At 43.9% G+C, this 26,750-nt stretch overlaps 1 protein-coding gene across 11 annotated transcripts in view; it reads left to right on the top strand.

The window, feature by feature from the left end:
- The window catches only part of Atxn1 (ataxin 1), a 406,728-nt gene that overhangs the window by 337,723 nt on the left and 42,255 nt on the right, over nt 1–26,750 (top strand). Inside the window, exon 7 of one of the 11 annotated variants that reach the window (XR_004769403.1) lies at nt 7,428–7,875. The exons of the other annotated variants lie outside the window; for them this stretch is intronic. The gene's annotated coding sequence lies outside the window, so the exon portion shown is untranslated. Of the gene's footprint in view, nt 1–7,427; nt 7,876–26,750 lie in introns of those variants that run through there. 11 annotated transcript variants of the gene reach the window in all.

Raw genomic sequence — 26,750 nt, 5'->3', positions numbered from 1 at the left:
CTACTTCCAAATAAGGTCACATTTGACAGCACCAGAGGGTAATGTGTCTACATACAAATTTGGAGGTATGCATAAATAATACCCCCTACATGACCAACCATTCTGGGAGGTGAACATGTGCCCAGCAGCTCTGCATTCAGCTGCGGACCTATCTGGAGAGATGACTTCAGGTAACAGGGCCTTAGAGGATATGATGTAATCTCATACTCCCCCAGGAGCTATTTATGGCCCACCAGCCTGTGAACATTTGAATGTGTGTGAGCAGGAAAGACAATGAGCCAGACAGGCTTCTCCACCCACTTAGGAGCACTCATGTGGCTCAGCCACCCCTTTTTCCCACTCTACAATGGATTTGACATGTGAAGTAGGCCTGGCACTTTCAGGTAGAGGAGCCTCTCCAAAACATCACGTGGGTGTCAGTTTCTTCTAGCTCCCTAAATGAGTGCAAACACAGAGACCCACGGGGATATTAGATCATAGATAACCAGTCCTCCAACAGCCTGGGACCAAATGCATGCAGGATGGTGATGCTTAAGGATTTTATTAAGCTTAGATCTTGTTACTCTATGCAACCTAGAGTAGACACTATGCAAAAGCTTGTGAACAAGAGCTGGAGAAATGACTCGGGGGTTTAGAGCACTTGTTGCTCTTGCAGAAGACTTAGGTTCAATCCCCAGTACCACTGTAACTCCAGTTCCAGGGGATCCAACGTTCTATCCTGACTTCCAAGGGCACCAGGCATACATGAGGTGTACACATGTAGATGCCAGCAAAACATTCATACATGTAAAATAAATCTTTTAAAAGAAAGGCTTGTGAGCAGTGAAAAAATACAGTGTATTCCCCAGACGTGAGTTTAAGGGCCCTCCCCTCCTCTTGGTCTAGGAGAGGGGACTTGCCTGGTTTCTGGAACCTTATCCACACAGGGCAGATCACAGCTGCTCACCAGGCATCTGTCATTCCTGTGCAGCATCCTGAATGGAGTCGGAGAAGTACCACCCTACCGTGTGGTAGACTTCCTGTGAAGAAAATCCTATATAACCAACCCTGCACCTAATCATGGGAGGTAGGAGCCCTCCACACTGTGGCTGTGATTACAAAAAGACAGAGATGGGCAGCCCTTGTGCAAAGGAAGCTGAGATCAGTTAACCCCAGAAGGACCTTCGTTAGGAGAGAGAATCTCACAGGAATTAGGCAGAGAGGAGGCATGGTTGGAGCTTGAAGGGAGAGAGCATTACAAACATGAGAACATTGGGACAACAGCTTACGGAGAAAGAATAAGAGAGAGAACTGGTGTGCACACCAGGACACGGGCCTTTAGAGAAAACCCTGAACTTTATAACTTTTCCCTGGGGGCTGGGGGAGCCTGAGCATGACTAAAAACCAGTTTGGAGGTAACTATTAGAGTTGCTTGCTCAGCACAGCAGGGGTAAGCAAGGACAGTGTTTATAAATCCCCGGTTTAGCCTCAGAATGTAGAGACCAGAGTAGCAGGGAACTCATGGCCTGATCTCTGGGCAGGGGCAGCTGGACTCTGTAGTCTAATGGTGGCCCCCTGTATCTCGTCTTCCCCTTGTCTTTTCATGTTTCTTAAGCCATTTGTTGTGACTGAGTCAAGGATGCATCCGGAGGCTCCCATGCATTGGTGGGCATGTTGGTATTGCCTTTTCTTTCCTTCCTTCAGCATCTCACTGCTGACCTTGTGTTGTAACAACCTCCCTGTATAGCTGACATGGCACTGGGTCTCACCTGAGTTTCACTCACTCCCATTTTCCTAATTCCCTGTGCAGAACCTGGCTTGCACTTACTCAGTGTTCAGTACATGGTTGTTGACTGGCCAAATGAGCTCCTGCTTTATTCTTTAATAACACTGCTCTTTTTTAAAATTTTTGGGTTTTTTTTTTGAGACAGGGTTTCTGTGTGTAGCTTTGGAGCCTATCTTGGCACTCGCTCTGTAGACCAGGCTGGCCTCGAACTCACAGAGATCTGCCTGCCTCTGCTTCCCCAGTGCTGGGATTAAAGGTGTGTGACACCAACGCCCGGCAACACTGCTCTTAAGTGCTGTAGAGGATGCAAATAAACAGAATTCATGTCAGAGCATTCTTTCAAATTGCTTTCATTATTTATTTATTTAGTAAGCAAAGAAGCACCAATCTATAATGGGAAGTGTACTGCTGACGGCTCAATAGTTCAGACTTCACAGGCTCATGTTCTATGGCCTTGGGGACTTCCCTTCCCTGATCTGAGCCTCAGTTCACTAACCTGAAAGGGGGCCCTTTTGCTTGTCTCAGAGGATTCCTGGAGAAAGTATAAGGGGGTGACAGACAAGGGAGTGCCGTGTGAGTGAGGGTCCTGTATAAAGGACAGGCATTGCTACAGCACAAGGTGATGTCTGAAACAGAATCGGTCAGTGGGCAGGATGAACAAGAAATTACATGTGCTTCTGAGAATTGCTGGGCTAGTGGGCATTCTTAGGAGTTCTCCAGTCTCGCCTGAGCTTTGGAGATTGAGGTCATCTGAGATAGACAGACAGGCGGAGGACAGCCTGGATAGCTGTTCCTAGCCTGTAAGAGCAGGAAACACGTGTGTGGGAAGGTCAGAGAGCATGTCCCATAGCTGTCGGAAGAAGCTACAGAGGCCCGGGCTCATTCTGTATATCATGGATGAAGCAGAAGGTGTTTAAATTCAGAAACTTGGGTTAACTTGCTGGTCACATCCTATATGTTATGTTATATCCAATGATTATTTTGTTCTAATGTTGCAGCAGAGCTCAAGCTACGGGAAGCCATGGGAAGCTACTTGCTATTCTCTGGACACCCTGCATGTTCATACTCTGTTGTTGTTTTACACACTGATCAGAATGCTTCCCTTCAACCGTTGGTACCTGCTCATCTCTCAGTCAGGTCCAGATTTCTTTGTGCTGGACTAGCCCCTACAGCAGGCTCTCTCTTTGCCAGGTCATAAATACATACACACAGGAATGTATGCTCTGCTCCCAGATCTCTGCTCTTAGATCTCTCTGCATGTATTTGTGATGGTTCCATTGGCTCCAGCCTGCTAAGCATTGCCCCTGTAGATTCTGCTATGTCGTGTTTAACTTGTTCTGTGTGTATGTTCAGCGACTAGAGGAACAGAGGGAAGAAGGGGAAACCTCTCTGCAAATTGTTTTCTTGACACAGAAAAGCTGGACACATCTTTGCCTGTAGGAAGAGCAATACCTGAGTCACCATCAGGAACCATGCTGGCAGTATGGTGAACATTAGAGTCACATGACCCATCAGACACTATTGTCCAGACCTTAGAGGGGGGATCTTGTTTGGTCCAGTGGAATTATTTCAAGCTGTGGTCTCTGGCTTCATTGTAGCTATAAAAGTCCATTTTTGCAGTGATAATGAATTGTAGGCTGGAAAGCTTAGAAGCAACACAAATGTGAACCTCATGGAAGTCCAAGATAGACTCCTAAGAACTCTGAAGCAGCAATAGGCTTAGTGTCTAATGAGGCCCAGGCCTGGGCCATAGGTGTCACCTCTCACTCTGTTCAGATGGTAGAAGGGGTAAGAAAACTCATGGGGCCTCTATTATCCAGAACTGACCCTGTACCCCTGGTCTCTACTTCCATGCTCTAACTACCCTCTCAGTGCTATAACCATGGGGATTAGAACTGGGCGGAGGCAGAATTTAGAACATAGCAGACAGAGGTAATGCTAGAGGTTGTCTACTAATAGAAATGGTAAATTATAATGTGGTGGTTTACATGAAAGAGCCTGCCCCCATAGACTCAAGTATTTGAATACTTGGTCCCCAGTTGGTGGCATTGTTTGAAGAGGTTTAAGAGGCATGGCCTGGCTGAAGAAAGTTATGTCACTGGGAATAGGCTTTGAGAGTTCAAGGCCTCATGCCACTTGTAATTCACTCTCTGATTTGTGCTTGTGGTTGTGGCGGGTTCTCTTAGCTTCCTGTTCCTTCCAGCATGTTTGCTGCCACTGGCTGCCATTCCTCGCTGCTATGGGGGACTCTTATCCCTCTGGAACCACAATAAACTCTTCCTCCCATAAGTTGCTTTGGGTCATAGGTCATAGTGGTTTGTCACAGAAACAGAAAAGTAACCAAATAAGTAGAGTTTGTTTTGATTTTTTTTCCCATTAAAGCTACAGGTATCTTGCAATATAATTTTCAAGGATACTAAAAATTGATAGATGCCATAGCTTGAATGAATATCGTTTATTTATTTTGAGACAGCATTTTGCTGTATAGCTCTGGCTGGCCTGGAACTTGCTATGTAGATGTAGACCAGGCTGGTCCCTACCTTGTAGAACTCCACATGACTTTGCCTCCAAAGTACTGAGATTAAAGGCGTTCCCACTGGCCCGGCTCCGTGTGTTTTAAAATGAGATCCCTGGGGCTCTCTGACTATTTTTTGGCACTTGTGACTCATGTTTCACAAATAACAACAGATCTCTTCACACATGGACCTCCTTGAGTATGTGTGCCTACAGATGACGAATCTTTGAAACAGAACAGTCCTAGACTGGGGTTATTTCGACACCAAAATGTATAATTGGGTATCAACATTTTTTTAAGGGCTCTCAAACTTGTCAACTGTTCAGGTTTCAGGAGGAAAATGTAAATTATGTGTTTAAGACATTTACTTGTAGTCTAAGTTCTTAGAAAGAGAAACTGTTTTTGAAACGTGATAACTTTTTAATTAAAAGGTGACTCTGGAGCTGACACAATAACCTTTTTGCCTTTGAAAAAATTAGTGTGAGCATGGTCTGTCTCTAATTTTACTCCCCTTCTGCCAGTTTCACTCAGCCACAGCCCATGTCAGCTTCATAGTCACTGCCACATTTTTGTAGTCATTCTTTTGTTTCAGCTACAAGCCATCAAAATTGATTTCAAAAACAAATAACATTGCAAAAAAAAAAAAAAACCCCAAACAAACAAACCCAAAACAACACAGGTTTGGGAGTTCAGTTTGTCATCTTAACACTCGGAAGGCCTAAGTAGGAGAACCTTAAGTTTGAGGTCAGCCTGGGCTACCTAGTAAGTTCAAGACCAACCAGGAATATGTAACAAGACTGGAAAAAAAAGAACAAAAAGAAAAAACAAAAATCAAACTAACCAATCCTAAATCTGATTGATACAACCAAGATCTTCTAGGTATAATTCTGTGGGGGCAAACCATGGTCCTTGTACAACCCTACAGACCCCAAAAGAATGTTTCTCCCTATTCCAGATATGCTATGGACACAAAGGAAGAATCTAATCCAGAGTGCCCTGGGCTCTGGGTTAGTGCAGAGTGTAATTTTCCCCTCTTTGGCCCCATAGCCATTCCTTTTAACATTATCAAAAGACTTTTTTTTTTCCTAATGAAGCATGAAAATTGATTGTATCTTGCCAGGAGGGTTCTTCCTAAGTCCTGAGATATTAAAGATTTTATGAGAGCCCCATGAAGAATATCTTCTTGAATCATTTACATTTTCCCCTTTTGTGGGCTTATGTAACCATGCAGAAAATCTAAGAATAAGTGAGCTATTAGCGTGCCGTGTGCGCTCCCGCAGGCAGCCAGGCTGCGGAGGTGGGAGACACCAGTGCCAGGGGTTGTTGGTAGTGTGAAGGGGGTGTGGTTTCTGAAGGAAAACCCTCGGGAACATCTGTAGCTAATTGAACATCTAATCAATTATTATTGGGCCTCCTCCTCACTCCTGTCTGTGTTCAAGCATCTCTTTTCTGTGGCAACAGGCTAGGTATAGTGGCCCTGGACCTTGCACCTGAAGGGCCTCCTCCAGTACTAATAGCTGAGACTATTTGTATTCTCAAAGAAATTTTGGTAGATACAGACAACTAAATTGGGGGTCAGAGAGAGCCCTGATGTTAGTCCCATAAGGGAGTTATAGATAGTGTTGTCATCGGTGGAATTAACCCAGCTCCCATTTATAAATAACATTAAGTCAGGCCAGAATTCCTCCCATTCCAAACTGAGGTTACAAGTTCAGTCCACATCCCCAGAGACTTGAATGGTTGTCAAGGTTAGAGAATGGGAGAGGGATTCTTCCTGTTTCCCCCGATTTTCAGCTAGGTGTCAAGGGTCGCTTAGTGGACTCGGGTTTGGTGTTAGCATCCATGGGAGATAGGCGCATTGCAGAGCAGTTGACAGCTGTTTCCTCAGACACGTTTCTACTGAAGATATTTGCTAAGCACTCTGCATACCATGGCTGTGATTAGTAAAGTTTAACTGTTTGTGTTTAGGGAAAAGGAAGATAGGAAAGAGTAAGGAGGAAAGGAGGGACATACCTGTTTAGAAGGTGACTTTGTCACGGGCATACCTTGATGTTGTGGTTTGGAGTGAAATGTCACCCGATAGGTGCCTCTGTTTGAACACATGATCTCCAGGAGGTTTGGATGGTTATGGGACTTTTAGGAGGTGGAAGCTTCTGAAGGAAATTGGCCCCTGGGGGAGGCCCTTTCGGTTATAAAACCCTGGTTATAAAACCAGCCCTGCCTGGTTTGTTGTCTGCTCTCCACTTATTTTGTTTCATGCACTAATTGAGCATTGTATGTACATCTCTCTGTGTGCAGATACATGAGTATCAAGGCACATGTGTGGGGGTCACAGGAAAACTCTCAGGAGCTGGTTCTTTCTTGCCACCTTGTGGGACCCAGGGACGGAACTCATTTTGTCAGGCCTGTGCACAGCACCTCTCCAGCTGAGCCATATTGCTCTGATGACTGAGGCCCTGCTCTCTACTTCTCGATAGCAGAAACATCCTGCCTAGTTTCTTGACTCTCCTGTTAGCACTTTTGGCCCACAGTGGAAGGTATCCCCTCAACCATGGACTGCAACAAACCCATCCTTAGGTTTCTATTCTCTGATACTTTGTCTCAGCAATAAGAAAGGTAACTGATGCTGCCTAGCAATTAACAGGGTCTTTCTGACTCCACCCCCCCATGCCACCCCCTCCCCCACCATAGCCTCCTTCCTCTTTCTCCGTGGTGTCCTCCCTTTATAATGTGCTGATAGAGCCTGAGCTCAGCTAGGCTCTGTTTGACTGGAGAGAGGCAGGAAGTGTTGACTCTATCCAGCAGCTGCCTCTCTCATTCTCTCAGAATCCCAGGGAGTCTGTGTGTGTGAGTGGGCGTCTTTTCTCTGTCAGCCCAAGCTGAGTTCTGAAGACAAGTTAGCAGGGATCAGCTGCAGCAGCAACGTAGGTCAGGACAATTCCTTTTTTGCTCTGCTGCAAAATTAGACATTGTCAGGGGATCAGGTTGACCCCATACCCTAGGCTTGTCCTTGGAAAAACACCAGAAAGCACACGGGCTACACTGCAGATATCATGTCCCTCTGAGATACTTTTGTTCTTTTAGCATTTCCCTTCCAGTAGCCTGGCAATCAGAATTAAGTACTGGCATCTCCTCCTTTCATCCTAGGCCCCAGCTTAGCTCCATGGCAGACAGAGCTGGGAGCAGCTGATCCTGAGGGTACACACTTACCCCACGAAGCCCACTGGCCCCACAGGTGTCCTCTCAGCGCCATGGAACAAGGCAGCAATGCTGTGGCGGATGTATCACTACTTCACCTTTGGAGACATTGCCTCCCTAATTGATGCTCACATGGACCGGAGCTATTCTGTAAGGTCCAGAGGTGCTCATTAACACGAACGCTGGAATGCGGGGGAGATGTGGCTTAGCGTTATGAATATAAGAAGGGGCTCTGAAGAACTTGTTATGGAGGGCATTTATAGATTGTTAAATTAAAGGATTAGTGTTATACTAAACCATTTTCAGGTTAATCAGTTGTGGGAAACCAGATTTGATGTTTAAACTGGCTTGAACTATGGCTTTATAGGTTTTTTTAAAGTTATTAAGCTACTTTTATTTCTAATAAACCATCCAGCTTGCTAATTGAGCATACCATACAATTTTACACTTAACTAAATATGGTCTTGTTCCCTCATTTTTTTTTAATGTATGAGACAGTTTTTTTTTTCCCAGAATCAGATCATAGACTTCTTAAGTAGGAAAAATAAAAGAAAGAAAGAAAAAATATATATATGGATTTACTTCTGGGGGTATTTCACATTGTGGCCCTCGCTAGCCTCAAATTCAATGTGGTCCTCCTGCCTCCACCTCCTATGTGTTGGGGCCACCACACCTGGCCTCTTTGTTGTTTGTCTGGAGGTGTGTTGGTGGATTGTGTGCACGTGTGTGCAGGCCAGAGGCCAACACTGGCTGCTGTTGTACAAATGAGTTTCACCTTGTGTTTCGAGACAGGCTCTCTCACTTCACTGAAGTGTATCAAGGAAGCAAGGCTGCTGTTTCTGCCTCCCCAGTGCTGGGACAAGTGTGTACCTCATGCTTAGCTTTTGTATGGGTATTCTGGGGCTTAAACTCAGGCCCTAATGCTTGTGATAGAAGCACTTTACCAACTGGCCTATTTCCCCAGCATTTTTTAAAAAAACAATGTGTGATTCTGGAGGCTGGCCTTGCACTCAAAGCAATGCTCCTGCCGTGGCCTCCTGGATGTTGGAATTACAGACTTGAACCTCCACATCCAGCTTTGGTGTCATTTTTTTTTCCCTGCCCCTAAATGAAAAGCTTCTACCACAATTCTGAACCAGATATGGTAGATGCTAAAGAGTTTGTTTATGGAGTGGTCGCTTCATTGTTAGAAGGTGGCGCATGTGTGATCATGTGATTTATTCTAAGGGTGCTTCATGTAACACACGTCTACTTCCTGTGTGTCCATGGAATATGATGCAGTTCTACAGCCAATGCACTGTTAGCAATAGGAAAGGTGCTACAAGGTTCATACAGAACTAGAAAGCATCAAGAAGAGGAAGCCAGGTGTGATGATGTTACCTGGTAAAGATATGACCACTGGGGCCGGAGAGGTTGCCCAATGGTTAGAGCACTGACTGCTCTTCCAGAGGACCTGGGTTCAAATCCCAGCCCCCACATGGCAGCTCACAACTGTCTGTAACTCCAAGATCTGACATCCTCACCAAGAAGCATGGGTGGAGACAGACCAAAGGATCTGCTTGTCTTTATCTTTAATTTGGTAAGAAATTATTGCCTTTTAACCATACCTGGAGCAGATAGAACATTCAACAAGTAAAGATTTTCTACACGGAGAAACTTAGATACAGACCAGAAATTTTCAGTCATTTGTAAAAGACAGCCAAAGCACATACCATCATCAAATAATCACAGACTCCAGAGAACAGAATGCACCTACATGAGAGTTACTCAATGACCGGACAATGTGCTAACCCTCCTAAAGTAAGAGTTGCCTAAGGACCCATGTGGCCCCAGAGTCCCTCCCCACTGGGGCCTCTTGCTCCCATGCTCATGTCCCCAGCCTGTGCTCTCTGCCACATAGCATTTCTGTTGTCTCTCCCTTATTCCAGCCACATTCTCCAATGTCTGTATCACTCTGAGTCCCCTGCAGAAGCACAAACAATAGAATAAACATACACTGTAAAAGCAGGTTCACCAGGCTGGCATATGCTATCAGGCTGGGCAGTCCAACCATGGCTGCCTGTACTCTGGAGAGGCTACAAAGCCTGATATGCTGTCCGTAAAGCTAGCTAGCTGCTGCCTCAGCAGCCCCAATCTGGCACTGAAGAGCCTGGAAGATCCTTAAAGAGCCTCCAGTCTTCAGTCCACATTGGAAGGCCACAAAGCTGAATTCTGGCAAAAGGTGGTAGTAGAGACTCTGCAGCAGCAGCTGCAGAATAGATGCCCTGACCCGGAAGGAGTGAAGGCAGGTGGCCAAGCAAGCACACCACCTGTCCCTGGACTGCTACAAATCTGTGCAGCCCTGGAAGGTGGCATTTGGTCTGGGGAGGAGGATCTTCTCTGCCTCCCCAGTGCTGGGATAACAAAGGCACACTCCTACAGACCCACCCAGAGGCATACTTCTCTGTAGTTAATAGAGCCCAATCAAGTGGACAGTCAATGTCCAGCTCAACACACAAACCTAAATGAATCAGCAGATTAAACACCTGAACGCTGACATTTCTGAAATGGCCACTGTTGCCAGCTATTTGCAGATCGAATCCACTTTATTAGGCTGGGTATGCAGGGGACCCTGTCTGTGGAGTATCACTGCACTTCAGGCCTGGAGACCTTCACTTGGTTGATGGTTTGCTTCCTAACCCATGCATCTGTTATACCTGCAAGCCTTTCTCCTCTTTCCTTTTTCCATTTTTTTCTCATTATATCAGTGAACTGTCCTCAATAAGCCAATGAAAATAGCCAAACTACTAGTGAAAACCAGAAAAATAATTAGCCAATGTGACCACATTGGAAAGAGGGACAAAGAGATTCAGTGACTGCCCACCCTAACTCCATCTCCTTCAGGGTCCTGTCATGATGGTAGGGTTTAAATAGAAACATAGAGGTTGTGTTCCTAAACCATCAACCCTAACTCCAAATGTGGGCCCCTGCCCACCATGGCCTCAGCCCCTACACTGTCCTACAAGGTCACTGTCTCCAGCAGGGTTGTCTGATGAGTTGTAAGTCTATCTCTGAGTGACAAGTTTCTCCTCTGGCTGCCTCCAGGGCTTCAGCCATTTCATCTCTCCTGCAGGAGATGCCTGGGGGCATTCTAATTTTCTTGAGGCCCATTGTTTCAGTACTCTGCTAGCTGCAGAGGGCATGAGCATCTCCATAGAATGTGTTTGGTCCAGACAGGCTGGTTACAACCTGTCCTCCTGGCATGGAGTCCTCCTTAGAATTCATTTAGCTGCTCCACTCCCTATTTTCTGATGGTTCCTTCTGCTGTTATAAGTGAGATGTGATTTAAACAATATGTATCAACAATATTCTATAGGGACAGCTGGATTATTTTCTCACACTTATTCTCGTTTTTCATCAACTAGTCAATATATTACTTGATTTTATAACATCACACGGCTTAATAGAGAAAGACCTCAAAGAAATGAGCAAAATACCTTCTCTTTAGACATGTGGGGTTAATTTAAATTAGGATACTTATTAACTTGGCTCAAATACTGTTTTGTATTTCTCAAGATGCAGGCTAGTTTTTAGTCTTCTGGTCTTATGGATTCTCTACCCAGCCAGCTGAAGTGGAGCTCATACTGTTGAAAACACCTCTGAAGACCCTAATATTCTCTGTGATATGTAGTATGTCTTCATGACATGCAGGAGAGAGCCTGTTCTGATTCTGGAAAAGCATGGGAAGGCTGAGCATGAAACTCAACTGGTGGATTACTTGCCTAGCATGCACAAAGCCCGGGGTTCCATCCTCAGCATACCTAACAGCTGGCAGGCTGACACACACCTGTAATCCCAGCAGTTCAAAGCTAGAAACAGGAGGATGGGTAGCACCAGGTCAGGGATCAGCCAGAACTTCAGGAGAGCCTGTCTCAAAAGAGAAATGAAAAGCACAAAAGCAGTGTGGCCACAGTATTTTTGATGTCATGTATTAGTTCACATGGAGTGCCTATAGGTATTTGAACAGAGACTCATCTTTAATTAAGAAAAATATTTGCGTGCAATTGGGTATTTTTAAAGCAATTAGGATGTTCCTTCCTGTAAGTAAATTAAATGCTATTCTTAGAATATGGTCTACACCATTCATTTGCCTTGCAAAAAACATTCTAGGCGCTGTGAAAGCAAATGGAGCCCAGCTCTGCTAGAATTCATTGCATTTCTCTAATTTCTGAGGTGCTTGATTTACGTGTAATCTCCCAGTCCTGGGCTTGTAGGTGAGGCTTGGGGGAGGGCCGTCCTGTCTGCCTACCACCAGACCCCAGGGTCTAACTCCTGGTTTGATTTTTAGTTGCTTAGTTCAATCAGCATTTGACAACTCAGGAAGATTTATTTCTATTAATTTATATGCCAACATTGTTATTATATGCCAACATTACTTTGCATTTGACAGTTAAAACTGACTTTTAACATTTTTTATTATATATTCGTTTATTTATTTTACATCCTGGCCTTAGTTCCCCCTCCCTCCTCTCCTCCCAGGCCCTCCCCCTCACCTCCATCCCTCTGCTCCTACCCCCAAACCCACTCCTCTGTTTCTGTTTAGGAAAGGGCAGGTCTCCCATGAGTGTCAACAAAACATGTCTTATCAAATTACCTCCCCATGTGTTAAGGCTGGGTAAGGTGATCCAGTATGAGTCCCAAAAGCCAGTGAAAGAGTCAGAGACAGCCCCTGTTCCCACTGTTAGGAGTCCCACAAAAGGACCAAGCGCACAGCTGTAACATATATGAGCTGTAACATATATGCAGAAGGCCTAGGTCAGTGCCATGCAGGTTCCCTGGTTGTTGATTCAGCTTCTCTGAGCCCCTGTGAGCTCCTGTGAGCCCAGGTTAGTTGATTGTGTGGGTTTTCTTGTTGTGTCCTTGACCCCTCTGAATCCTACAATCCTTTCTCCCCCTTTTCTGCAGGATCCCCTGAACTCTGCCTAATGTTTGGCCATGGGTCTGCATCTGTTTCTAGTCCAGTTACTAGATGAAGCCTCTCTGATGACAATTGGGCTAGACCACAATCTATGAGTATAGCAAAGTATTGTTAGGTATCATTACATTGGCATTTGTTTTCCTCCAGTCATGTTTGGTTCTGTCCTAGGTCTCTGGGTCATCCAGCCTGTGGGTCCTGGTACTCTAGGCAGTGTTGGGGTGGGCTTACTCTCCTGACTTGGGTTTTAGGCTAGACCAGTCATTGGATGACCACTCCCTCAATCTCTAGATCACCTGCACATCCCATAGGCAGGACAGACTGTAGGTCAAAGGTTATGTGGCTGTGTTGATGTCTCAATGCCTCCACTAGAAGTCTAAGGTGCTGGGCTGGGGTTGGGGGGTAGTTTCAGGCATATGGTGCAAGTGACTCTCCCAGGAATCTACAAGGATGACCCCAGCTAAAACTCCAGCAATGGTAGATGCATAGCCCAAACTAGACAACTCCTGTGACTTTTAACACTTTCATTTTATTCATCATTTGGCTTTTTTTAAAGCTAAATAGTTAGAGAGATGGCTCAGTCAGCATCAGCTCAAGTCCCTAACATCCACTTGTAAATGACCCCAACACCTAGGACCTAGAGGCATGGAGACAAATGAATCTCTGAAGCTCATTGGCCAGACAGCTAGAAAACTCAGTGAGCTCCAGGTTCTGTAAGAGACTCTGTACCAAATAAATAATAAATGAATAAATAAGATTGAGAGCATTTCAGCACATCTGAAGTCAACTCTAGCCTCTACACATCTGTATACAACAGACAAAAGCACAAGTAGACCGCACACATAGAATAAGAAATAAAAATAAATGTAGTTAATTCTGTCTTATCAGTCAAATTAACAATGCAATGTTAGCACAAAGTAGAAATAAAAATTATACATTAAAGTAATTCTAATATTTAATTATATAAATGTATGTGAGCCTTAAAAGAAAAAAAAAACATTTTATATATCAGATTCATGGAGTTCATTTTCTATCTATATATGTGTATAGAGAGATTAGAAAATAGTGGGAATATCAGTCTAGCGAGATATAAATAAAAATAAATGAGTTATATATAAATATAATATCTAGAAATATATTTTATGAGACTATGAGCAGTATGTTTCCAAATATGAATGCCTTAATTTATTTTTGTGTGTAGGTGGTATGTGCAGGTGTGTGTGTGTGTGTGTGTGTGTGTGTGTTGTGTGTGTGGTATGTGTGTGTGCATGTGTGTGTGTGTGTGGTGTGTGTGTGTGGTATGTGTATGTCTGTGTGTGTGTGTGTGTGTGTGTGTATGTGTGTGTGTGTGTGTTGTGTGTGTGTGGTATGTGTGTGTGCATGTGTGTGTGTGTGGTGTGTGTGTGTGTGGTATGTGCATGTGTGTGTGTGTGGTGTGTGTGGTATGTGTATGTCTGTGTGTGTGTGTGTCTGTGTGTGTGTGTGTGGTGTGTGTGTGTGTGTGTGTGTGTGTGTGTGTGTGTGTGTGTGTGTGTGTGTGTGTGTGTGTGTGTGTGTGTGTGTGTGTGTGTGTGTGTGTGTGTGTGTGTGTGTGTGTGTGTGTGTGTGTGTGTGTGTGTGTGTGTGTGTGTGTGTGTGTGTGTGTTGTGTGTGTGTGTGTGTGTGTGTGTGTGTGTGTGTATGTGTGTGTGTGTGTGTGTGTGTGTGTGTGTGTGTGTGTGTGTGTGTGTGTGTGTGTGTGTGTGTGTGTATGTGTTTGTGTGTGTGTGTGTGTGTGTGTGTGTGTGTGTGTGTGTGTGTGTGTTGGGTGGAGTATGTATAGAAGCCAGACGTCTATCTCCTGTGATCCTCAAGAGCAATCCACTTCATGTTTTGAGACAGAGCCTCTCACTAGGAACTGGGTCTTGCTAGTTCGACTAGGCTAGATGGCTGGCCAGGGAGCACCAGGGATCAACCTGTCACTGCCTGCCCTGCGCTGGGATTGCAAGCACTCACCACCACACCCAGCTATGGATTCTGGGGATCCAACTCAGGTCCTCGTGCTTGCATGGCTAGAACTTGACCAAATGAGCCACCTCCCAGATCTACATTTTATTTTCATAGCAGAAGAAAAGAAGTTTTACTTGTCCACTAAAAATGTAAGTCTTTCAGATAACCCAGACTCTGGGGAGAAAATCATCTCTTTCTCACCAGCAGCTCTCCTTGCTCCACATGTATCAGCTTCTTCATTAGATGACTCAGGGTTCCTTGAGACTGTAAAGCCAATGGAGAAACAGTCGTAGTGGCTTCTCTTGTTCACTAATGTACCCTCAGATCTCTGAGTGACTAATTTAGAAATGATTAGTAGGACATAGTTGTGAAATATTTCCAGGGTTCCATGTGAAAGGAGCCATCCACTCCATCGGAAGCCAAGACCATGGCTCGTCTGGGATCTGTCTGGGCCCCTGGGAGTGTGCCACTGTACTGAGAGCAGTTCCCTCTTTTGGATGTTATAATACACAGTGCCTCCAGCATGAGGAGTCAGAAGGTGAATGTCAGGGTTGATGTTTGTTTTGGTCATGTAGCCCAGGCTGGCCTTAAACTCACTATGTAGCTGAGAATAACCTTGAACTTCTGATCCCCCTGCCTCCCCTTCTTAAATGCAGTAATTATACACATGAGCCACCATCCCGGGTTTATGTGGTACTGAGGTTAGACCCCAGGGCTTTGTTATGCTAGCCCAGAACTTTAGCAGCTGAGCTATAACCCTGGCCCATTGGTATTTTGATTATAACCAATAGCTGCAGTCACAACAGGTGACTGACTGTATGGCTTCTCCTTAGCATTCCCCAGGGGGCAGGCATAGCATCCTTTGTAGAGGTTGAGAAAATTCATTTCTCAGGACAGACAGTTTGTAGTCAGGGAAACGGAAGGGAAACAGAGAAGGGGAGCATTCTCAAAGAGAAGCTAGCATTTAACAGATGGTGAATGCTATCAGAGTCTAGGGAGGGGGTCACAGAGAATTGAAGAGGTAGCCCTTTCTGCATGTCTTTAAACATGCACACATGCTTGCCAGGAGTCACAGTGGGGGGGGTGGTTATATGGATACTACAAGTCAACCCTGTCTATGGACAATCTTCACATAAGGAAAATTGATCTCTTGGTATGAAACTACTATTCTATTGCTCCATGTCTCAGCCATTTTATTTAAAAATTGCTTCTCTTCCAGACTTCTGGGGCATAACAGCAGGAGGGAAAGGACCTATATTATTTATACATTAGGTGTGTTTGTCCAAGTGGATAAAGTGCAGTCACTGGAGGGAGAATGGGACAGCTACCTCTGCCCATCCCTCCATTGTCATTATAATGGAGGAGGAGTTTTAGGAAATAAGGTTGGTGACCTGGGACGAAGCTGAGTTGGAAGAGTGCACACAATGCCTTAGGTTTCATCCCCAGCACTCAGGAGCTGGAATCAGGAGGCTGCGGAGCTCTGGGCAATCATAGGAAGATCAAGACCAGCTCAGGCTATAAGAAACCCTGCCTTAAATAGAGCAAAACAAAAAGGACAAGATAGTCTCTTTATGTTATTGGGTTAGATTTCTATCAAGAAAATCAACCCGTGGTCACTTGGTCCCATAGCTTTGGGGCCATGGTGAGGCAGTATGTAACTGTAGAGATTGCATTATCAACCAAACCTGCTCACCTCATGGCAGCCAGGAAGTGAAGAGGGATTGCAATCCCATTAGCCCCTTGAAGGACACGCCCCTAATGACATTACTTCCTCTCCTTAGGCTCCACCCTCTAAAGCTTCTCACACCACCCAATCATGCTATCAGGAAAACCTTCAACATGTGAGTTTGGGGGACATTTAATACCTCAGCCTTGATACTGTAAAGGCAGGCAAAGCTTCCAACTGCTGAATGGCTGTGGGTGATTTGTGGGAGTGAAGACAGAGAGGCACTAGGGAGAGAAAGTAATTTACATGTCCCCATTAATTAGATTTAATAAGTGTGTTGTCAGTTCACTCATTTACATCAGTTTCCAGGGTGTTTGGGAACTCACTGAGGCATCTCATGGTGTTTGATGGCTACAATGTTCTGTTTATCTCACACACATACTGAAGTAAAGGCACCTTTGAACATTCCAACCTGAAATCACTGCCCAAATTTGAAAAATCTCTGTTTAGCGTTTCCTAAAACATCGGTGCAAATTAATAGAGCTTCATAGATTTATGTACTAAGACTGCAGACAAAGCCACATGGAAGCTAATGAACTTCGCGGGAAAGAAAATTTTCTCAAGTCTATTCATTACCTTTTTTATTATCTAATAGCTTATTCCTTGAATATGTGTGACTTGGGATTAGATGTGCCAATTGGAAGACCTTAGAGGCTCAGAAATTCACAGATGAGAAATACCAAACGGCATTCATTTAGCAGGTATTGAAAGGCATGGATAGAGCCTCCGCCATCTACTATGAGAAGGAGATTAAGCAAAAGAATAATTAATTTGCTAGCAGTGCTTCCCTGATTGAGACATTATCGATGCTGATCTCTAGTCCTTAGTATCCTTATCTGTAAAAATGAAGTCTGTTGGAATTTTAAAGGTCTGGCAGTAACATCTGTAAGTCTATTGAGTTTCATGTTACAAAACGAAAGCTTAGGAAGGAGATGGGTTACATAAGGAGCTCAAGGCCAGCCTGGACTACATCTCTCTCTCTCTCTCTCTCTCTCTCTCTCTCTCTCTCTCTCTCTCTCTTTTCCCCCCTCTCTCGTGTGTGTGTGTGTGTGTGTGTGTGTGTGTGTGTGTGTGTGTGTGTGACTACTATAGAAGTTAGTAGTCAGCCTTGACTATCCACATTTTTTAAATGCTTCAGACAGCATTTCTCAGTAGCTTGGAGCTCTGGTTGACCAGCAAGCCCTAGAGACCCATCCATCTGTCTTTGATTCCCTGGTTTTGGGAATACCAATGTGCACCACCACCACATATGGGGTGTTTGTTGCTGTTTGTTTGTTTGTTTCCATTTGTTTGTTTGTTTTCAATGTGTTCCTGGGATCAAACTCTGGTCCTTGTGTTTCCAAGACAACCGCTCCACCAATTAACCTAGCCCCTTAGCACCTGCATGTCTCCTTTTTGTTTAAACCAGTGATTGTACTTTCAGGCCTAGATTAGGGTTTGCAGGTTGGTTTTATATGTGTGTGAGAAGCAGTCTTTATTGCATAGCATAAGGAATATTCATCTAGTAGCTCCATGGTTGCTAGCTGCTAGTCCCCCCTCCCCTCCTCACTGGATCAGTGTACACAGCACCTAACCCTGCTGTACCATTGTATGATAGAGCATGTATGCTTTTATTGAAGTTACATGGACCTGTTAAGCTCCTTTGGGGTCACTGAGGTGCTCATCTGCAGCCCTGTGTAGTAGGCCCCAGGGCTTTGTCTGTTAGGACAGACATGGGCAGGGAAAGTGAACATGACAAACCTTTAACCTGGGCTCTGTGGAAGATTGTTCTGAATAACATTTATAGATTTTTAAGGTCCCCCGTTTGGTAGCTAATTAAAACCAGGATTTCTCTGTTATGAGCCAACATCTCCTGTGGGATGTTTATGAATGTTACACATAAGCTCACAGGAGGTCTGTGTCTGTTTTCTTTCATATGTGTATATTTTTAAGTGTCTCAGAGACTTGAAAATTCTCCAGCAACTGACAAAATCCACAAATCCCTTTTTTTATGTTAACTTCATGTCTGTTATAGCTAAGGGGTCAGCTGGTAGGCCAGCAAAACTAGGCTTGAGCTGTAAGGTAGGTCCCGAATTAATATAGTGTTTACAGAGTGATGCAGTCTCCTAGGAAACAGCCTGCATCCAGCTCACCTCCAGGAGTACAAGTGGTCAGGAAGGCACTGATGATATTGCACCTGTCACTTTTAACAGGCAGCCATGTCCAGAAAGTTTGACCTCTAGGTCCCTTTTTCCATATATCAGAAGACCTTTTTGTAATAAAGTGTAGACTTCTGAGATTGGTTCTCTAAATTAAGCTGTTGGTCTGACCAAGACTGAGTTGCAAATCTAAGTATAATCCCTGAGCTAAGATGAGGTCAGAATAAGTTGAAACACAGGAGATAAAATAAGTAAACAGAAAAGAAAATGCCACGTTAGTGGAGATAAAATATATTCAGGGTCCCTAAGTAGATCCATCAGATGCAGGAACATCAGTAGGTATGGTTAACATAAAATATATTCAGGGTCCCTAAGTAGATCCATCAGATGCAGGAACATCAGTAGGTATGGTTAACATGTAGTGGCAGTCATGGATAACTATGTAAATGAGCAGTAAGTAGGTTCCTAAAGCTGGCAAGGGAAGGAAAGGGTAGTTATTGAAAACAAAGGCACTGCAGGCTGCTTCCCATTGCCTTAAACACTCAAAACAGTTTTCAAGTCTGAACGCACCCCTTGTTTGTGTTACACAATGGCTAAAAAGCAGACCAGCATGAAGTGCAGTGGCAACCTGGCAGTCCTCAGAGGCTGAGGCAGGAGGATCACTCAAGCTCTAGCATTTGAGGTCAGCTTGGGCAACACAGCCAGATCTCCGTTCAAAAAGAAACTCCCAGTTCACTCCTGCCACCATTTCCTTCCCCTAACAGCTGTGGCCTAGGGCCATGACAGCCCCTATAGTATCACCACCATGCTGGGAAGATGAGAGAAAACCCATCTCACCTGTAGTGATCAGAGTGTTCCTGTCCCCATGGAGACCTGTGGAGACAGACCAGCAGGTCTATTCTGCTTCAGACTCCCACAAACCAATTGTTGGGCCTGACCCGGAAACCTTTGCTGAATAATCAAAATGGATGGGTCACTTTTAGTTTAATAAAATGGGGTTAAATCCACATATATTACTTTATCATATTTTTATTAATGAGCAGTACGGCATTTATCCTTATGCCTATGCCTTGCTGTTGAGATAACCTGGGCCCTAGCAAATGCTCTACCATTGAGCTACATTCCCCAGGCTGTATTTCAGTGGTTCTCAACCTATGGGTTTTGACCTCTTTGGGGTCAGATGACCCCTTCAACAGGGATTGCCTAAGGCCATCAGACAGATATTTATGTTAAGATTCTCAACAGTGACAAAACTACATATATGAAGTAACAATAAAAATAGTTTTATCATTGGGGGTCACCACAACATGAGAATTTTATTAAAGGGTGGCAGCATTGGGAAGGTTGAGAGCTCTATCTGTTTGATCTTTTAAGAGACTATCTCTTGTATCTATGTCTAGCCTGGTACTAAAAATCCTCCTGCCTCAGCCTCCTGAGTGGTGGGATTGTAGACATGAGCCACCATGTCCTCTATTAATGCCTTTATTCTTCCACTCTGAATCACTTAAGCAATGGTGCCCCACATTTAATCAAATTAGACAAGTCAGCTTGCAGACACAATTGGTATAAATGAAATGTTTTGGATGTTAAGTTCTGGCCTCCATTTTATTCAATGGTAGAATAGCTACCTAGCATATGTGAGGCCCTGGGTTCAATTCCCCACCAGCAATGCAGAGGGAGAGATGGGGAGAGGAGAGAAAAACAGATACAGAGATGGGAAGGCTGCCCTTATCTCAAAACAAACTAAAAAATTAAGAAATCTGTTGTGGGGGGTACTCTTCAAGCATCCTTCAGGCTCTACTGTTGATGGACTTCAGCACACAAACTTATGGAACCAGACCCTTGTGTAAGTCCTGACCTTAGAAGGTAAAAGCCTGTACCTGCTCTCATCATTCATGTCTCGAGTTGCTGAGTGTGGGTGCACTGAGGAGCTCCCACTCTGGTGACAAATTCAGGTCAATATTGTATTCAAAGCCACTTAATAAAATTTCATTTGGTGTCATTGCCTAATTTTTTACTCCCAGGTATGATAAAATGTTCATAAACTTCTGCTCCACCATCACACCCCACATATTGCACAGTGAACAAGTCTAGGATAGACAGCATGTTTGAGAGGAAGAAAAGGCTAAATTTGGAGGATGCATTACAAACCTGCTGGTTGTAAATGGCGAAGGTGGAAGGCAGGCTACCTTAGTAATACTCCCTTTCAAAACTCCCAGAGGGAGCTCATCAATGCTTGAAGGAAAACCCTGCTTTCTCTTCTGGTTAGATCAGGCCAAAGAGATCGATTTGTGCTAAAGAGCATCAGCTTCTACTTATTTATACCGTGACCCAAGTCCTACCTCACACTTTATTTACTCTTAACAGAACCTTGAATCGATCTCTCATATTGTTTTGTGTCCTTCATCAGGGCAGGCAGCAGAAAGCCCCAGTCAGCAAATGCCAAACACTGAGCAGTTATTGTAAGATACCATAGCACATTGTGGAATTTGTCTGTAGACTAGACATCCCATGTGTACCTCCCAAGTATGGATGTGGCACTGAACCAAACTTTGGGGCTGGAGTGACTGGAGACCTAGCTGTTGTCCAGAGTATAGCACTGATTCTGTTTTCCAACTCTTTCTACTTGTGGGTTTGTAAAACTGTAACCATCCAGCCAACATCTCTTAGGCATCCATTGCTCTAAGGAAGCTCTTCCAAGAGTGGAGTAGCATGAAGGAGGAGGTGAGAGAAGTAGGCAGAAGGGGCGGAAAGCAAGGACGTAAATACGAAGGAGTTCAGACTAATATTTGTGTCTGAGGGTCATCTGGCTTAATCCGATAATACAAAGGGAGCCAGCCAGAATGTTCACTGGGATGGGGCTAATGAAAGTCCGGAAGTGTAAGCCACTATAAACCTTCTCGTTTTTGATGGATGATCTCTGATGTCTCTGTTGCAGTTGCAAAAAGCTAACTAACACAAATGAGGTGTGCACGTAAATAGGGTGCACATGCTTCATAGACATTCACTATTTATTTTTCCTACTATTTGCCTGTAATGCATAGGGGGCATTAGCAAAGGTTTAGCAACGAGTACACGGCAAATTGCATTAAATGAGTATATCACATTAAGTATTGTAATTTAAGCCTGGAAGTAAACTGGATCTTAAATCTATATGAAGAGAGAGCCTTCTGTAGTACAAATAAGAGGAAGATTTTCACATTATGCTCTGACAGAAAAATTATCTGCAAATTTAGCTTTGCCTGATTGGCTCCAAAAGTGTTTCTTGGCCCAACATGACCTTCCATCTATCTACAGAGCTGGCAGCAGCATCTCCATGGTGCCTCCAGCATCCAGAACCATGGTAACATGTCTCCTTTGTTTCACTGGAGGGAGTGGGTGAGAATAGAATGCGGAGTGCATGATGCAGTGGTTACAGGGGTCATAGAGTGTATGGGGACAAGAAGGGGATATGTGTGTCAAGATGCCAACCCTGCTATCTGGGTCACTTCCCAGTAATCTTCTGCTCTAAAATAGATAACACAGCTCCTTTATTTCTGTCCCACAGTTGAAATGAGCTGTTTGCTCAGGGGCAGGAAGTTCTAGGTGTCTGCAACTGGTTCCTCAATGCTGGACATCTAAAACCATTTTCCCATGAAAAGATCCAAGGACCCCCATTTCTCCTCCATCACAGACTGGGTGGGTAACATGAAGGGGAGGCAGGAATAGTCTCTCTGTTGCAGATTTTAACCTTGAGTGAGTTGAGCTTTGGCAGTGAGGCAGGAACCAGTGACAGACGACCCACTGGTATGGTTAGACACCTCAGTGCAATTTTGGCTAGCCAACCTGGAAAACTAGGTCACATATACACCATAGCAGGCAGTTCTGGTAAGAGGCCCTGTAGAACCTCCTAGATCAATGGATGGGGAGCCAGCTATGTGCCAAATCATTGTGCTTCATAGCACAGCTTCAAGAATGTGAAACGTTTGCCAGATACCAGAGACTCTGGGAACACAACCCCTGTAGGACCAGAAGACCTCACTCAAGGTTGCCTTCACTCAAGGTTGCTGTCACCAAAACATCAAAATATAGTAATTGGTGCAGTGCATTCAAGCTACTAAGCTGAACTATGGGTATGACAGTAAGAAACTGTGGGAGCATCAGCAATCTTTAGGAAGATAGATGGCAGTATACATTTATGGGCTTAAGATTTATTATCAAATATTTCTAAAGATATGCAAGTGAAATTGAGACACTTTGTTTATACTCCAAGTGCTGTACCATTCTTTCCTGTGATTTGTTTATACAAGTTTTAGGGACAAGTTACATTTTTAGCATACAATCTACATTTACTTGCAGAGGGCTTGTCCTTAAGACAATCCATCAACTGTTCCCTCAGGGCTCTAGGAAGGGAGGATAAAAGGCATATTTTTAAAAGTGGGTGTGTATGCACAAAACATGTTTGTTTTAAAAAGATCACAAGTGCTGTAGAAATAATTAGCCATGTGCAGGAACCAAAATAATGAATGCCAAATGGTACAGTATCCCTTCTGAATCCTGTTTCAAAACAGAATGTGAATGAAACATAAAGTTCTACCATCCTTCTCTCCCTGCACCGCCCCCAACCCTGTTCCTCCTGGGTTTATGACAGTCCCTGGTGCCTCTCAGTAGGAACACATATATAAAAATCTAACACAGATTCTTTTTGCCTTTCAAACACGTCATGCCTTTGAACAGTTCCATATTCATTCTTAGAATATACTTCATGTATTTACAGGAGGACCCTGGGGTTGCATAGGGATATTGGAGGTAGGTAGGGCTGACCTGACCCCTTATATAAAATACCATGTTGTTTTCATGCGACCTAACCTCTGAGTGTTCCTCCTACGCATTTTATATCACCTGTAGATGGCTTACAAGACCTGAACATAATAAAAACTCTGTTAGCGCTTGTTAGATTGTATTGTTTAGGGAACGGTGACAATCAATCCTGTACATGTTCATACATACACATTTTTTAATAGAAAATACTTGAGGGAAAAAGAAGATAGCTCAATAAAGCATTTTGCAGGGCAAGCATGAGGACCATAACCCCAGCACTGGAAAGGCATGTGGATCACTGGGGCTCTCAAATCAGCTAGTCTTGCCTACTTAGCCAGCGAGAGACCTTGTCTCAGAACAAATTAAAAAGCAGATGGTTCCAGAGGAACAACATCTAAGATTTTCCTCTGACATCAGTATACATGTACACATATGTATGTGTGGACCTGAGTGAGTGCATACATACATGAACATGAGTATACCCACAGAGAAATATTTTTGGTGATTGATTATGTCTAAGGGTTCAAAACCATGGATACAGAGGGGCAAATATACTATGAATAATTTGCATAACCATATGAGGTTTCTTTTTCTCACCAAGTATGTTCCTATTAGATACGTTGATATTAGTTAAAGTCCTTTCTCAAATGAAACCTAGGCTTAACAGCCAGTTGAAGAGGGAGTAAACAAGTTGAGAAGTTTAATCGGCTTAGACTGAGACACAGTCGTGTTCCCTGGCTCTTGGGGAACTCACATAAAGCCTGTATGTTTATTTCAGCATGTGTGCAATGAGGTGGCAGGCTCAGCAGTGTAATCTTAGACAGGGGATTTGCAAATACTATATATGCAATACGAGTACATTATTCTTGTCAACATGTGCAAATGTGAAATTAGACATCACTAATACTCATGTGTGCATTGATCCTGGAGGCTGGGAAACACGTTTGAGATACCGTAAGATCCCCCTCCTTCTAAGCGGGACTTGTGGAACTGTCCTCTGATGTCATCATGGCCAGACAGCTCAATCCAGTGATCAGCAGTGTACATTCTGGCCTGGAATCTCATAGAAGCTGTGTGGGGGTAGATTAGGAACTGCTGGTCTAGTTAGGGTCTGTCTTAGTTCCTGTTTTCTTCAGTTTCTCAGCTGCATGTAATGTAGCCAACGCTTTTGTTTTCTTCCTAGTTTTGTTTTGGTTTTTTTTTTTTTTTTAATCATTTTTCCTGTCCTGACCAAAGTTACATAGGGGGGTGTACTTCTTTTTGCTGCCTTTCATGGATGTCTCTCCCAGCCTCCATTTCTCTCTTGGGTCAAGTGTTGCTTTCTGTCCTTTACTGTTCCATCTCCAAAACAAAAAAAAAAACAAAAAACAAAAAAAAAAAAAAAAAAAAAAAAAAAAACCACTGACACTATTTTTATTGAAAGCCTCATAAAACTAAACAAGTTCAGCTGGAGAGATGGCTCAGTCAAGCATGAAAATCTGAGTTCAATCCCTGGGACCCACTTGGATAGAAAGTAAACACTGACTCCCAAAAGTTGTCTTCTGATCTCCACATACATGCATACAAATACATAAGTGAATAAATAAATGTATGTTGTAAATTTAAAAAAGTTTGCAGTACTGTGTGAACATATTGATGTGGAGGCAAGAGGATAGCCTTGAGTGTTGTCAGGAGATGCCTACCTTTTTTCTTTCTTTCTTTTTCGAGACAGGGTTTCTCTGTGTAGCCTTAGCTATTCTGGCACTCGCTCTGTAGACCAGGCTGACCTCTAACTCACAGAGATCCATCTGCCTCTTCCTCCCGAGTGCTGGGATTAAAGGTGTGCGCCACCAACACCCAGCCCCACCTTGTTTTCTGAGGGAGGTTTTCTCATTAGCTGATTAGGCTAGATTGGCTAGTCCAAGAGCCCCAAGGATCCACTTACCTTTGCCTTACCTTGTAAGAGAGAGCCACAATTCCTGGTTGGTTGGTTGGTTGGTTTGTTGGTTGTTCAGTTGGTTGGTTTTCATGCAAATTCTGGGAATCTGAGCTTAGTTCCTCAAGCTTGTGCGGCAAGCACTTGACCAACTGAGTCATCTTCCCAGCCCCTTAAGTCCTAAACTTCATTGGCATGTCTTCCTCATAATTGCATCCTTTCCATTTTGTGGATCTACGATAGCTGTGCCCTTCTCATTCTTGCACGGATGCTGCAATGCCTTTGTTTACCCCAGCTTACTTCTCCCATTCCCTAGGCCTTGCTAGTTCTTTCTTCCTCTCTTTCCCATTCACTGACACTGCCTGAGTCTCAACTCCTCCAGAAGCTGATTTGACGGTAGCCTTCCTCTGCACAGAGCACAGAGTGAAATTGGGAGTGAGAAAGAGTGAGTCTAGACCTGATGATTCATTTACTGAAAACACTTCCAAGCTGCAGGCCCTTTGCAATAAACATCTCTCTGGACTTCAATCTCATCTATGCTTCATTTTATAAAAGGAATAACTATAAATAAAGCTGAATCTCTGTAGGATTTGCATAAATTCCAAAGAGATTTAGGCTCCTTCATGTTGGCTTGAAACAAGTATTTCCAAACGCTGGGACAGTTAACAGCACTGGCTGCTCCTGCAGAGGACCTGGGCTCAGTTCCCAGCACCCAAGTAGTGGCTTACAACTGTGTGTAACTCCAGTTCCAGGGGATCAGATGCCCTCTTTTGACACGATGTGCATACGTGCCCTCAGGCTCACACACATACCCATAAAATAAAAACAAGTCTGCCTTTAAACGATGCCACGAGCCTGTAATCCCAGCACTTTGGAGGTGGAGGCAGCAAAATCAGGAATTCAAGACTAGCCTCAGATACATATTGAGTCTGAGGCCAATAAGGCTAGATTAGAACCTGACTGGGGAGGAAGGAGGCCAAAATTGGCTGGTGAAAAGAGAGAAGAGGTGGTGTGCTCAGATCTATTTCTACTTTATATTCTTTTTTACTGTCATTTGCATCCTCTGTGCCATTTTTCTGTGAAATATATATTCATAAGCACATAAGCATACACATATATAATTCCACGATCCTTGTTTTCATCTACATATCCAAAAGTTCTTAATCTTCTTCTTCTTCTTCTTCTTCTTCTTCTTCTTCTTCTTCTTCTTCTTCTTCTTCTTCTTCTTCTTCTTCTTCTTCTTCTTCCTTCTTCCTTCTTCTTCTTCTTCTTCCTTCTTCTTCCTTCTTCTTCTTCTTCTTCTTCTTCTTCTTCTTCTTCTTCTTCTTCTTCTTCTTCTTCTTCTAATTACAATCAAAACTTGGTCTGCTCAAGACTTATCTTGCCAAAATATATCTGATAGATTCCATACTTGAAAATTAGCTTGATGTCTTAAGTCACTATAGGAGAGAAATCTAACCCAAAGGAATCTTGTAATCAGTTAGAATGCTGGGATTTAGAACATCGGGTGGTGGGGCTGGAGAGATGGCTCAGTGGCTAACGGCACTCGCTGCTCTACAATGGACCAGCACCTACAAAGTGACTCCATTTCCTGGGGATCTAACACCCTCTCCTGACCTCCTCAAGCACCAGGATGTGGTGTCCTTACATACATTCAGGCCAAACACTCATACAAATAAAATAAAATATTAAATAACCCAAGGAAGTCTCCATATGAGATGTGTTCCTCTGAAGAGCGCTGGGCCATTGT

The sequence above is a fragment of the Cricetulus griseus genome, chromosome 3 (assembly GCF_003668045.3).
Source record: "Cricetulus griseus strain 17A/GY chromosome 3, alternate assembly CriGri-PICRH-1.0, whole genome shotgun sequence".
Taxonomy (NCBI): domain Eukaryota; kingdom Metazoa; phylum Chordata; class Mammalia; order Rodentia; family Cricetidae; genus Cricetulus; species Cricetulus griseus.
This window is presented reverse-complemented; position numbering and strand designations above follow the sequence as displayed.